This window comes from Gordionus sp. m RMFG-2023, chromosome 2 (assembly GCF_954871325.1).
Source record: "Gordionus sp. m RMFG-2023 chromosome 2, tfGorSpeb1-WG-v2, whole genome shotgun sequence".
Lineage (NCBI taxonomy): Eukaryota > Metazoa > Nematomorpha > Gordioida > Chordodea > Parachordodidae > Gordionus > Gordionus sp. m RMFG-2023.
Genome location: NC_088776.1, coordinates 42415254 through 42427471, shown reverse-complemented (window position 1 = coordinate 42427471; position 12218 = coordinate 42415254). Strand labels below are relative to the sequence as shown.

General features: G+C 23.5%; 2 long non-coding RNA genes across 2 annotated transcripts; both read left to right on the top strand.

Moving 5' to 3' along the window:
* Positions 1 to 6461: 6461 nt before the first annotated feature.
* LOC135924656 (uncharacterized) lies at positions 6462 to 7470 on the top strand. The gene is made up of 4 exons (XR_010571350.1): positions 6462 to 6541; positions 6582 to 6754; positions 6796 to 7225; positions 7286 to 7470. It is a non-coding gene; the product is annotated as an uncharacterized LOC135924656 (long non-coding RNA).
* A 1069-nt stretch (positions 7471 to 8539) lies between these two features.
* On the top strand, positions 8540 to 9784 carry LOC135924657 (uncharacterized). The gene is made up of 4 exons (XR_010571351.1): positions 8540 to 8633; positions 8673 to 8759; positions 8837 to 9023; positions 9213 to 9784. It is a non-coding gene; the product is annotated as an uncharacterized LOC135924657 (long non-coding RNA).
* The last annotated feature ends 2434 nt before the right edge of the window (positions 9785 to 12218 follow it).

Here is a 12218-nt window from a genome sequence, read left to right as displayed (position 1 = left end):
TAATTTAGGTTTTTAAATAGAAGGATAATATTAAAAGTTTATATATATACATGCGCAATATTGTATGCATATATGTATAGGTAATTAATAAAAATATTTTTTGATTTTTAATATATAAATGTGGATTTATATATGTAAAGGATAATAATTGAGGGAGCCATTAGGTAATATTCGAATGTTTTTGAGGTCATATAAAGAGAAATATAAATTGCATTTGATATTATATTGGACCCAAGAAAAAAAGAGGAAAGGAAATCATATAATAAATATTTTCATGTGAATATTTGGATCAGAAATTTTGTTAATATCTAAAATTTCGAATTATAATTGATAGGGAAGAAGTGTATCTTGAATATTGAAGGAACGAATAATGAATAAATTTTTGATATAATTTAAAAAACAACATTTGGCTGACTTATCTTTTATAATATTCTGTCCAATCAACTAGAAAAATTCTGTCCAATCACCTACAGTGATGCCGAATTAATAATAACAAGCTTAAGATAATAATGATTATGACTGATCAATGATTCTACGGATTAATGAAGCTATGACTCACTAACCATTAAGATTTAATGACAATCACAGGGGCGTCGCTAGCCTTTACAATTTCAGGGGGCTCCTCATACATCTAATTTGCGGGTCTTCGGCCTGTTTTGCCAGCCTTCGGCCGGGTTTTATATTAATATATTATCCTTTTTTAAATTTGCTAACTCTGAACAATTATTATGAATTTCATATTTTGTCATTTATTATGAATACAAAATAAACTCGCATATAAATAATTAAACAATATAAGACATTTCTAAAAATAATATTTTTAATACAATATCTATTTATTACAGTATAAAATATTCTCGATTGCTGATATAAAATAAATTTACGTCTAAAGGATTACAAGTGATAAAAAGGGAGATGATAGACTTACGCCAAATGTCGTATTAGCAAGAAATAAAAGTTATATTTTTTCTTATTATACGCATTCTCCGAATCGATAAAAAAGTTACGAAAATTTAACGAATTATTTAAATTAAAATATGGATGTATAAATAATAGAACGAAATTTAGTAAACTATAAAGCAATATGAAAATTTAAAATACATAAATCTTTATATATCAGATTTAGAATGTCACCAAAAAATAGTACCATAGTAATAATACCTTACTTATTTCCCAATATTTAGTTTAAGTTTTTTTTCGAGAAATGAAGGCCTTTGGATAATTTTTTTAATTATATTTTATTGAATTATGCTAGGCTCTCTCTTTGAAGGTCTTTGGCCAATTTGTGTTTTAAATTTTCCTCGGGTTTATAATCATTTTTTAAAATATTTCTCACAAATTTTATAAGGTCATTATTTTTATTCATTTTTTTATATTTTTGTTAGAATGTTTGGTGTATAATCTTAGTAATTGTTTAAAATAAATATAAATATGAGGGCTAACTTTGGAAATGCTAAAATTAATTTCGTAATTATATTCATTTTCGAAAAGCTATTTAATACTTTGATAGATTTAAATTTCAATAGTAGCTCTAACTTGTAATTTCAGATCGTTCACTAAAGTGAATAAATATTTAAAATGTATTTACTCACAGAATTGAAATAAATAAGTCAAAGATATTATAGTTAGTTGATATACAAATAACCGATACTGGTCTATATTTAAATATATTTCGTAGTTAACATTTTAGTAAAAAATAAATAAATCTTATGAAATTTTAATTTAACATGTTCACAAAATATATTTTTACCTATTTACCTTAAAAAAACTAAAAAAAGTTTAAAAATAACGATTATGACAATTGTTACTTTTCTATAATACACTTTCACTGAAATATTAATATAACATATTTACAAAACATATTTTTACCCATTTACCTTAAAAAAACTAAAAAAAGTTTAAAAATAACGATTATGACAATTGTTACTTTTCTATAATACACTTTCACTGAAATATTAATATAACATATTTACAAAACATATTTTTACCCATTTACTTTAAAAAATCTCAAAAAATTTCAAAAATAACGATTATGACAATTGTCACTTTCCCACAGTACACTTTCAATGAAATATTAATTTAACATGTTTACAAAACATTTTTTTACCTATTTACTTTAAAAAAACATTAAAAAGTTCAAAAATAACGATTATGACAATTGTCACTTTTCTATAATACACTTTCACTGAAATATTAATTTAACATGTTTACAAAACATATTTTTACCCATTTACTTTAAAAAATCTTAAAAAAGTTCAAAAATAACGATTATGACAATTGTCACTTTCCCATAGTACACTTTCACTGAAATATTAATTTAACGTTTACAAAACATATTTTTACATATTTACTTTAAAAAAACTCAAAAAAGTTCAAAAATAAGGATTATGACAATTGTCACTTTTATATAGTACGCTTTCACTGAAACATTAATTTAACATGTTTACAAAACATTTTTTTACCCATTTACTTTAAAAAAACTCAAAAAAGTTTAAAAATAACGATTATGACAATTGTCACTTTTCTATAATACACTTTCACTTAAATATTAACTTAACATGTTTACAAAACATATTTTTACCCATTTACTTTAAAAAACTCAAAAAAGTTTAAAAATAACGATCATTACAATTGTCAGTTTTCTATAATACACTTTCACTGAAATATTAATTTAACATATTTACAAAACATATTTTTACCCATTTACTTTAAAAAATCTCAAAAAAGTTCAAAAATAACGATTATGACAATTGTCACTTTCCCATAGTACACTTTCACTGAAATATTAATTTAACATGTTTACAAAACATATTTTTACCCATTTACTTTAAAAAAACTTAAAAAGTTCAAAAATAACGATTATGACAATTGTCACTTTCCCACAGTACACTTTCACTGAAATATTAATTTAACATGTTTACAAAACATTTTTTTACCTATTTACTTTAAGAAAAAACAAAAAAGTTCAAAAATAACGATTATGACAATTGTCACTTTTCTATAATACACTTTCACTGAAATATTAATTTAACTTGTTTACAAAACATATTTTTACCCATTTACTTTAAAAAATCTTAAAAAAGTTCAAAAATAACGATTATGACAATTGTCACTTTCCTATAGTACACTTTCACTGAAATATTAATTTAACGTTTACAAAACATATTTTTACCTATTTACTTTAAAAAAACTCAAAAAAGTTCAAAAATAAGGATTATGACAATTGTCACTTTTCTATAGTACGCTTTCACTGAAACATTAATTTAACATGTTTACAAAACATATTTTTACCCATTTACTTTAAAAAAACTCAAAAAAGTTTAAAAATAACGATTATGACAATCGTCACTTTTCCATAGTACACTTTCACTGAAATATTAATATAACATGTTTACTATTTTTACCCATTTACTTTAAAAAACTTAAAAAAGTTCAAAAATAACGATTATGACAATTGTCACTTTTCCTTAGTACACTTTCACTAATATATTAATTTAACAATGTTTACAAAACATATTTTTACCCTACTTTAAAAAAACTCAAAAAAGTTTAAAAATAACGATTATGACAATTGTCACTTTTCTATAGTACACTTTCACTGAAATATTAATTTAACATAAAACATATTTTTATCTATTTGCTTTAAAAAAACTCAAAAAAGTTCAAAAAATAACGATTTTATCACTATTACCTAAAAAAATATCTATCAAAAGATATATAATAGATAAAATTACGTAAAATATAAATATATAATAATCATTTTAAAAATATATATTAAAAAATATCAATCAAAAAAATTTATTAAAAAAATCATATAACACAAAAATTATAAAAATTAGCTATCAAAAGATATATCAAATATAAATTTTTAAAAAATATATTAAAAAAAAATATCAATCAAAAAAATATATTTAAAAAAATTTATTAAAAAAATCATATTAACAGGATATATGACGCATATAAAAAAATAAAATATTTTAACCTAGTAGCTTTAAGAAACTCCCCTCCATTGCCTTAAGGAATGGGAAAGTGATCATAGATCAATATGAACAAATAGCTTTGCTATATGCTGTGTCTACATGAGCGGGGGAGGGGGGGTGCATCCTTATATACTTGATAATACCAATATTATTTGTTAAATATTACTGATTACTTATACATAATATTTAATATTAAAAAAAATTTCCAGGCAAAGTCCAAAGCCATATTGATTATAAAAAATTCTTCCAAGCCCAATGAAAGATCATAATAATTTTGGCAGTTAAGAACTGAAATAAAATATTTAAATAATCATAATGAATATAAAAATACAATCAAAATTCAGATTTTCATGGGCCTTGGTTTTTTGATCAGGTCAAGCCCAGGCTTGCAAAAATATTTGTTTTGGGCCAATGTCTGACCTATAATTAATAATAAAAAAATTCTCAAGCGTTCAAGCTCATAATAATTTTGAAAAATTTTCCCCAAGCCCAGCCTAATATAATTTATAAAAATATTTTCCAAGCCCAGTTCAATCCATAATAATTTTATAAAAAAATTTTCTCAAACCTGGCCACCCGATAGTAATTTAAATTTTTTTCCCAAGTCTGGAGATAGGTAAATCTCTAAAAACCATATCTATTTTTTAGTCTATTTTAACCCAGCTCACCCCAACCAAGGCCAACCCATTAAGACTAAGAGTACTATTTTTTTGAATAAAAATATATTTAAATTAGATTTTACCTGAGGGCATATAAATATTCTGTGTTAAATATTACACCTATGCCTAATATTAAAAAAATTCCCAGAAAGAAAGAAAGACTCGCACTTGGTTTTCTCAAACCCGCAAAAGACCATAATAATTTTGATAGTTGAGCACTGAAATAAAATATATAAAAAGTGACAATGCATTTAAAATGGTTTTTTGATTTAACACAGAATATTTATATGGCCCTCAGGTAAAATCTAATTTAAATATATTTTTATTCAAAAAAATAGTATTCACTCTTAGTCTTAATGGATTGGCCTTGGTTGGGGTGAGCTGGGTTAAAATAGACTAAAAAATAGATATGGTTTTTAGAGATTTACCTATCTCCTGACTTGGAAAAATTTAAATTACTATCGGTTAGCCAGGTTTGAGAAAATTTTTTTATAAAATTATTATGGGTTGGGCTGGGCTTGGAAAATATTTTTATAAATTATATTAGGCTGGGCTTGTGGAAAATTTTTCAAAATTATTATGAGCTTGGACGCTTGAGAATTTTTTTATTATTAATTATAGGTCAGACATTGGCCCAAAACAAATATTTTTGCAGGCTTGGGCTTGACCTGATCAAAAAACCAAGGCCCATGAAAATCTGAATTTTGATTGTATTTTTAAATTCATCATGATTATTTAAATATTTTATTTCAATTTAACGAATCATTTAAAATTTGTATTTATAATAAAATGGATGTATAAATAATATCGTGGACGAAATTTAGTAAACTATAAAGCAATATAAAAATTTAAAATACATAAATCTTTATATATCAGATTTTAGAATGTCACAAAAAAGTACTACCATAGTAATACCTTACTTATTTCCCAATATTTAGTAAACTATAAAGCAATATAAAAATTTAAAATACATAAATCTTTATATATCAGATTTTGGAATGTCACCAAAAAGTACTACCATAGTAATACCTTTTTAAAATACATAAATCTTTATATATCAGATTTTAGAATGTCACCAAAAAGTACTACCATAGTAATACCTTAAATATGAAAGAAGGAGATATATTTTTATCCTATAAAGATTTACAAGATGCTATAAAGCAATATGAAAATTTAAATTACATAAATCTTTATATATCAGATTCAAAAATTTTAAAATCACCTCTTTTTGAAAAATTTAGATATAAAAGCATAAAGTTTCTTTGTATATTTGGTGGAAAGTACAATACAAAATCCACAGGTCTACGCAATTATATGCCTATAAAACAAGGATGTCAATTCCATTTGCAAATTACATTCATGAAAAACAAATTATTTGTCAAGGATATGCATGAAAATCACAATCATCCCCATGGTAAAGGCACATAATCTTGAAATTATTAAGATAAATATATAATTTAACTTAGTGATATGGATACTGGATAGGCTTATAGGGTTAATTTATTAAATTTTGATAGAATATATATAAGATAAAAGTATGAAATAATGTTTTTAAAACAAAAGAAAAATGCATTTTTTGATTAATTTTAGATGAAAATTTATACCAATCATTACTAGGGATGTAAGACAGGGGAAATTTCCCCTATAGTTTCCCCAATTTTTATAATAGGTTTTTTTGCCTAAATCAACATGATTTTTATAATATTAACAGTTTCCCAATTTTGAAAATGATCTTATGATAAAATAAATACGATTTTTATTAGATTTTATAAAATCATTTTTTCCTTGTGGTTCATATCATAAATTATAATTGTGTTTTGTTTTTGAATTATGTCAATTTCCCTATTTACATATGCACAATTTTAGAAGATACTTGTTAAAATTAAATAGCTAGTCTGAAAAGTATATTTATATTATAAATAAATACCAATGAAATTTTAAGTTATGTTAATAGAGAAAAATTGTTTCCCTAAAGTTGCCTAGCCCAACTCGTTGGGCAGGTATAGTTTTGATGATAAATAGCTTGTTAAAAAATAAAGATATTTTACAGGAAATGGCTATTCTTGATATATTTACTGATCGAGATAAGAGACTTACTCCTCTTGATAACGATGGGTTTTTAAATGATCTAATGCAACTATATAATTTTATTAAAGTCATATTTACGCAAATAGAGATAGTGGAAGGAGATAAAGCCAATTTATCTGATGTCCCTCAAGCGTTTATTCATATCAGGGAGACATTTAACGCTTATAAAACCATATCAAATATATTGTCGCAGAGCGAGATTTTAGAAATAGAGCAGTTTATCAAAAGCCGAAAAAATTTTGTTGACGGGACATTCATTGTGCTGCTCATATATTTGACCCAAGGTTTTGCGGATTTAATTAAAGAGACAATGAAGTTGCAAAGGGGTTGGATATTATTAACCGATTTTCTGGATATCTAGATTTAGATATTGCAAGAGTAATAGGAAACCTATCCAAATATCGTGCAAGAGAAGATTTTTTTAATATAGCAAGTCTTTGGCAAGGCGCATCATTTACAGATCTAGTGAGTTGGTGGAAAAAATACTTTTATATTTCTGTAAACAATAACTTAACTCTTTTTCTAATCTTAAAATTGTGTTATTCAATATTTTATTAGGTCTATGTTGCAATCAATACATATCGACCCTAGCCATACGAATTTTATCAGTACCACCAACAAGTGCATCCGAAAGAATATAGTCCTCCTTTGGAAATATTCATTCTAAATCTAGAAATAGAATAAAAAATGACTAAGTTCGCAAATTAGTTTATATAAGAGCCAATCTACATTTTATGGGAAAGGATTGCTGGATTCCAGAATTTCAAGCTCTGATCTGGAATCATTTTCATCTTCAAACGAAGATAATTAACTATTTAAAATTAATTGTTTAAATATTATTTAGTCTATATATAATATTTCAAATAAAACATGTAAAGTAATTGCAAATTAGTTGAAAATAATTTATATTTGTTTAATTATAATGTTTATAATCTATATATTTTCAATAAAACATAAAAAAAAATCAATATTGACCTGTAAAGTATTATAAAAAAGATAGTTTCCAGTTTTTTCCCCGTTATTTCCCTATTTTCCCATTATTTCCCGTTTTTTCCCCAAATTTCCCAGGAAATTTCCTCGAAATATAGTTTCCCGGGAAATTTACATCCCTAATCATTACCCAGACAAAGAAAGCTTAATAAAGCACAGTATAAATTTGTAGTTGAAGCTATAACATGCAGACATGTATTTATGGAAAGGAAAAAAAATAATAGTGATCTTTACGATGAAAAATTATGTCATCAAAGGTGGCACAAAAATTATTTTAAAAATCCATCGACATTTATCAATAATAATAATATAGATATATTAAATAACAAAAAGGTGATTAAATACAAAAAAACCCTTTTTAATGACCAAATTTCATACTATAATTATTTTAAAAATCAAAATATGCTTTTTCACACCATATCATTATTACCACCTAATTTGAAACATGGGTTTGCTCAGGCTTTTGACAAACTACATGATTTTGCTATGAAAGGCATATTACCAATTATTTCCTCAAATAATTTCAATAAAAGCTCAAATGAAAATAATGGTCAGATATTCTCCAATGATAGTATAGCAAATGTATTAAATGAGGATCTTACATACTCAAACGTGGATCCTAATATATAGTAAAATAAAAATAATAATTTTTTAAAAAAAAGATGTTTATAATAGTCAAGAAAATGAATGTGTAAATAATATCATAAAAGAAATTCAATTACCTAAGAAATTAAATAAAAGCGGGAGACCATTAGGATTTACAATATTGGATTCACAAAAAAGTACATTGACTTTATTTATTGTTAATAGTATATTATATAGAAAAGGCATACAAATCCAAAGAAAATCAAGTTAAAATTTCAACAAGACCTTAATTCCCAAAACTTTGTTGACCCAAAAATAGTTGATACCAAAGGTAAATTGTTGATAAAGACAAATTTTTAAACTTTTTTAGATTATAAAAAATCTTCTTTACACCTTTTGAAGGATCTTCAAGTGGACTTAGTAGACTTTGTATACTCAGACTCAAAGTTCAAAAATTGTAATTTTATAATTATATACAGTTAATTGTAATTCTTAAATATCATGATTAATTTAATTTTTTTTTAATATTTAAAGCCATAGATGCCACTCGTTAAAATCTATACATTTTAATAATCCAACTACCAATATTTGGAGGAAATATCATGCTACTCGCTTAAATTTAGCGTCAGCAAAAAAAGAAAGCCTCTCAAAATATAGGAAGGGTGCTAACTGCTCCATCACGATTGGAAACAATTGAGCTAGATGGGAATTGTTTTTACCGGTAATTTATAAATATAAAAATAATTTTGGTTGTATTTTTTTACTAATATACATAGAATATGGTTTTGTTTCTTTCTTTACCTTAAATTTTAATGATTATATCCTATATTAATTCATAATATTATTTTTTTAAAACATTGATAGGTTTTTAGAAACAGTAAAATAATTAAATTTTTTAAAAATTAATTAGATGTATAAGTATAAAGATAACAGGAAAACAAGACTCCTATGGTTTGATTAGATCACATATGGTCTTGCTGATGCTGCTAAAAGTAATGATAAAAAATATATTAGATTATACTCAAGGTCAAAATACGTGTGAAGATGATGTGCAACAGTATATAATAGAAAAGGCAAGTAAGAATGGTGAATGGGCATCGGATATTGAATTGCGAAGTGTTGCCACACTTCTCAATATCCCGATATTGGTGTATGCTAGGTATGGAGCTTCATTTTGCTGGCAAATGTATCCACCATTTAAATATGATGATGGAAATATAAAAAAATTTGACCAAAACATTTATATTAACAATTCTGAATCCCATTTTGTAAATGTTATTGATTTTGAAGATTAATTACATATGTTGATATTTTATATTTTTTACCAAAAGTATTTTAGTTGATTGTATTTGTCTTACTTTTATGCATATTTTTTTTTATTTATCCTATTTTAACATATTATAAATAGATATATAGACTACAAAAATATCTTTTTTAATCATACCATTTTTATATAAATTTCATTACAACACCAACACCATATAATCATCCCAGTTATTATTTTACTTTGATTAATTTGTTTTGCTAATACAATTTTTACATTCTAAAAATAAATTTGGAGATTTTTTTAAAATCTGAATTAATCCTCTTTTTTTTAAATCATCAACTCAAAAATGACTATATAAAAAATTTAGTATATAACATGAATATCATTTTTTTAAATAAAAAAAATTGCCTCCAAATAAGTTTTAATAAAGTGTTAACACTGTCGGGGGGGGGGGGGGGATATATTATTTTTATTTTTTTTATGGTTTTTTTTAAATTTTTTATTTTTGCCTATAATTTTTTATGGTAAAATATAGGAATTATTAATTGCGCATATTTAAGTTATATTTTAGGAGGATTTTGCATACAAATTTAATTTTTTTTGTGGTAAAATATTTAAGTTATTTTTTGGAGAATTTTTCCTACAAATTTATTTTTTTTGTGGTAAAATATAGGAATTATTAATTCCGCATATTTTAGGTGAATTTTGCCTACAAATTTAATTTTTTCGGTAGTAAAATATTTAAGTTATTTTTAGGAGATTTTGTATACAAATTTAATTTTTTTTTGTGGTAAAATATTTAAGTTATTTTTAGGAGAATTTTGCCTACAAATTTAATTTTTTATTTAAATCTAATTTTTATTAATTTTGCATTAGGGATAAAATAGACCCCACCTTTGAAGTTTAAGTGATTTTTAACATTTCTAGTGAAGGGTTAAATCGATAAATAGTATTAAATGACGCAATTAAATATAGTATTATAATTTATACACGAAATATAGTATTAAATAAATTTTATTCATTAAATTGAAATATATTATTGAAGTTAATACAATCATTTATAAAATGATTAAAAATGTCCAATCATAAATTTTTAAAATTAAATTAATTTAGGTAAATTAATTAAGAACATTATGGGAGCTCATTAAGAGAAATTTATTTTTTGAACTTTATTTCAAAAAATAATATCAAAAGATATAATTTATAAATTTCAACAAATTCAATAAAAAAATGAGTAATTGTTTGTAAATTTGAAGCTTGCTAGGGATTGTTGTGTGCCAATTTTATAGAATAAGTCATCACAAGGTAAGAACTTTAATGTTCCCAGGTAACCTTTAAAATAAGACATACAATATAATTTATAAATTTCAACATAAATTCAATAAAAAAATGAGTAATTGTTTGTAAATTTGAAGCACAAGGTAAGATTTATTCTTTACTCAATCATTCTAAATTTCCTAATTCATAGCCATCTTAAGATTTATGTAATTTAAATTTTTATATTGCTTTATAGTTTACTAAAGGGAAATAAGTAAGGTATTACTATGGTAGTACTTTTTGGTAACATTCTAAAATCTGATATATAAAGATTTATGTATTTTAAAAAGATATTACTATGGTAGTACTTTTTTGTGACATTCTAAAATCTGATATATAAAGATTTATGTATTTAAATTTTTATATTGCTTTATAGTTTACTAAATATTGGGAAATAAGTAAGGTATTACTATGGTAGTACTTTTTGGTGACATTCTAAAATCAGATATATAAATATTTATGTATTTTAAAAAGGTATTACTATGGTAGTACTTTTTGGTGGAATTCTAAAATCTGATATATAAAGATTTATGTATTTTAAAAAGGTATTATTATGCTAGTACTTTTTGGTGACATTCTAAAATCTGATATATAAAGATTTATGTATTTTAAAAAGGTATTACTATGGTAGTACTTTTTGGTGACATTCTAAAATCTCATATATAAAGATTTATGTATTTTAAATTTTTATATTGCTTTATAGTTTACTAAATTTCGTCCACGATATTATTTATACATCCATTTTATTATAAATACAAATTTTAAATGATTCGTTAAATTTTCGTAACTTTTTTATCGATTCGGAAAATGCGTATAAATAAGAAAAAATATAACTTTTATTTCTTGCTAATACGCCATTTGGCGTAAGTCTTTCATCTCCCTTAGGATTTAAAAATGATTCATATTATATTAGGCGCATTAGGCAATAACAATTTATTGTGAAAATTATAATAACGTATTTATTGCTCTAGAATAAATTATTTTTATAATATATTTAAAAAATTAATATTAAGCATTATTTTTAATTAAAAATATTTACCTTATAGTATTTTATTGATAATATTTAAAGAAGGTAGAGTTTATCTAATGGCCATATATATTAATATAATAAAAATTAGTATTTATAAATTGAATGTTAATAACGTAATTTATTGGGAAAAAATTAACATATTTATTAATATACTAAAAATTTACTATTATTAATATTTTAAAAATAGATATATTTATGACTTTTTTAGTGGAGTAATACATTATGGGATTATTATTTTATTTTACGCTGTTTCGTCGAGTTCGTATCATTCATTATTATATTCATGAAATAAAAAAATTGTT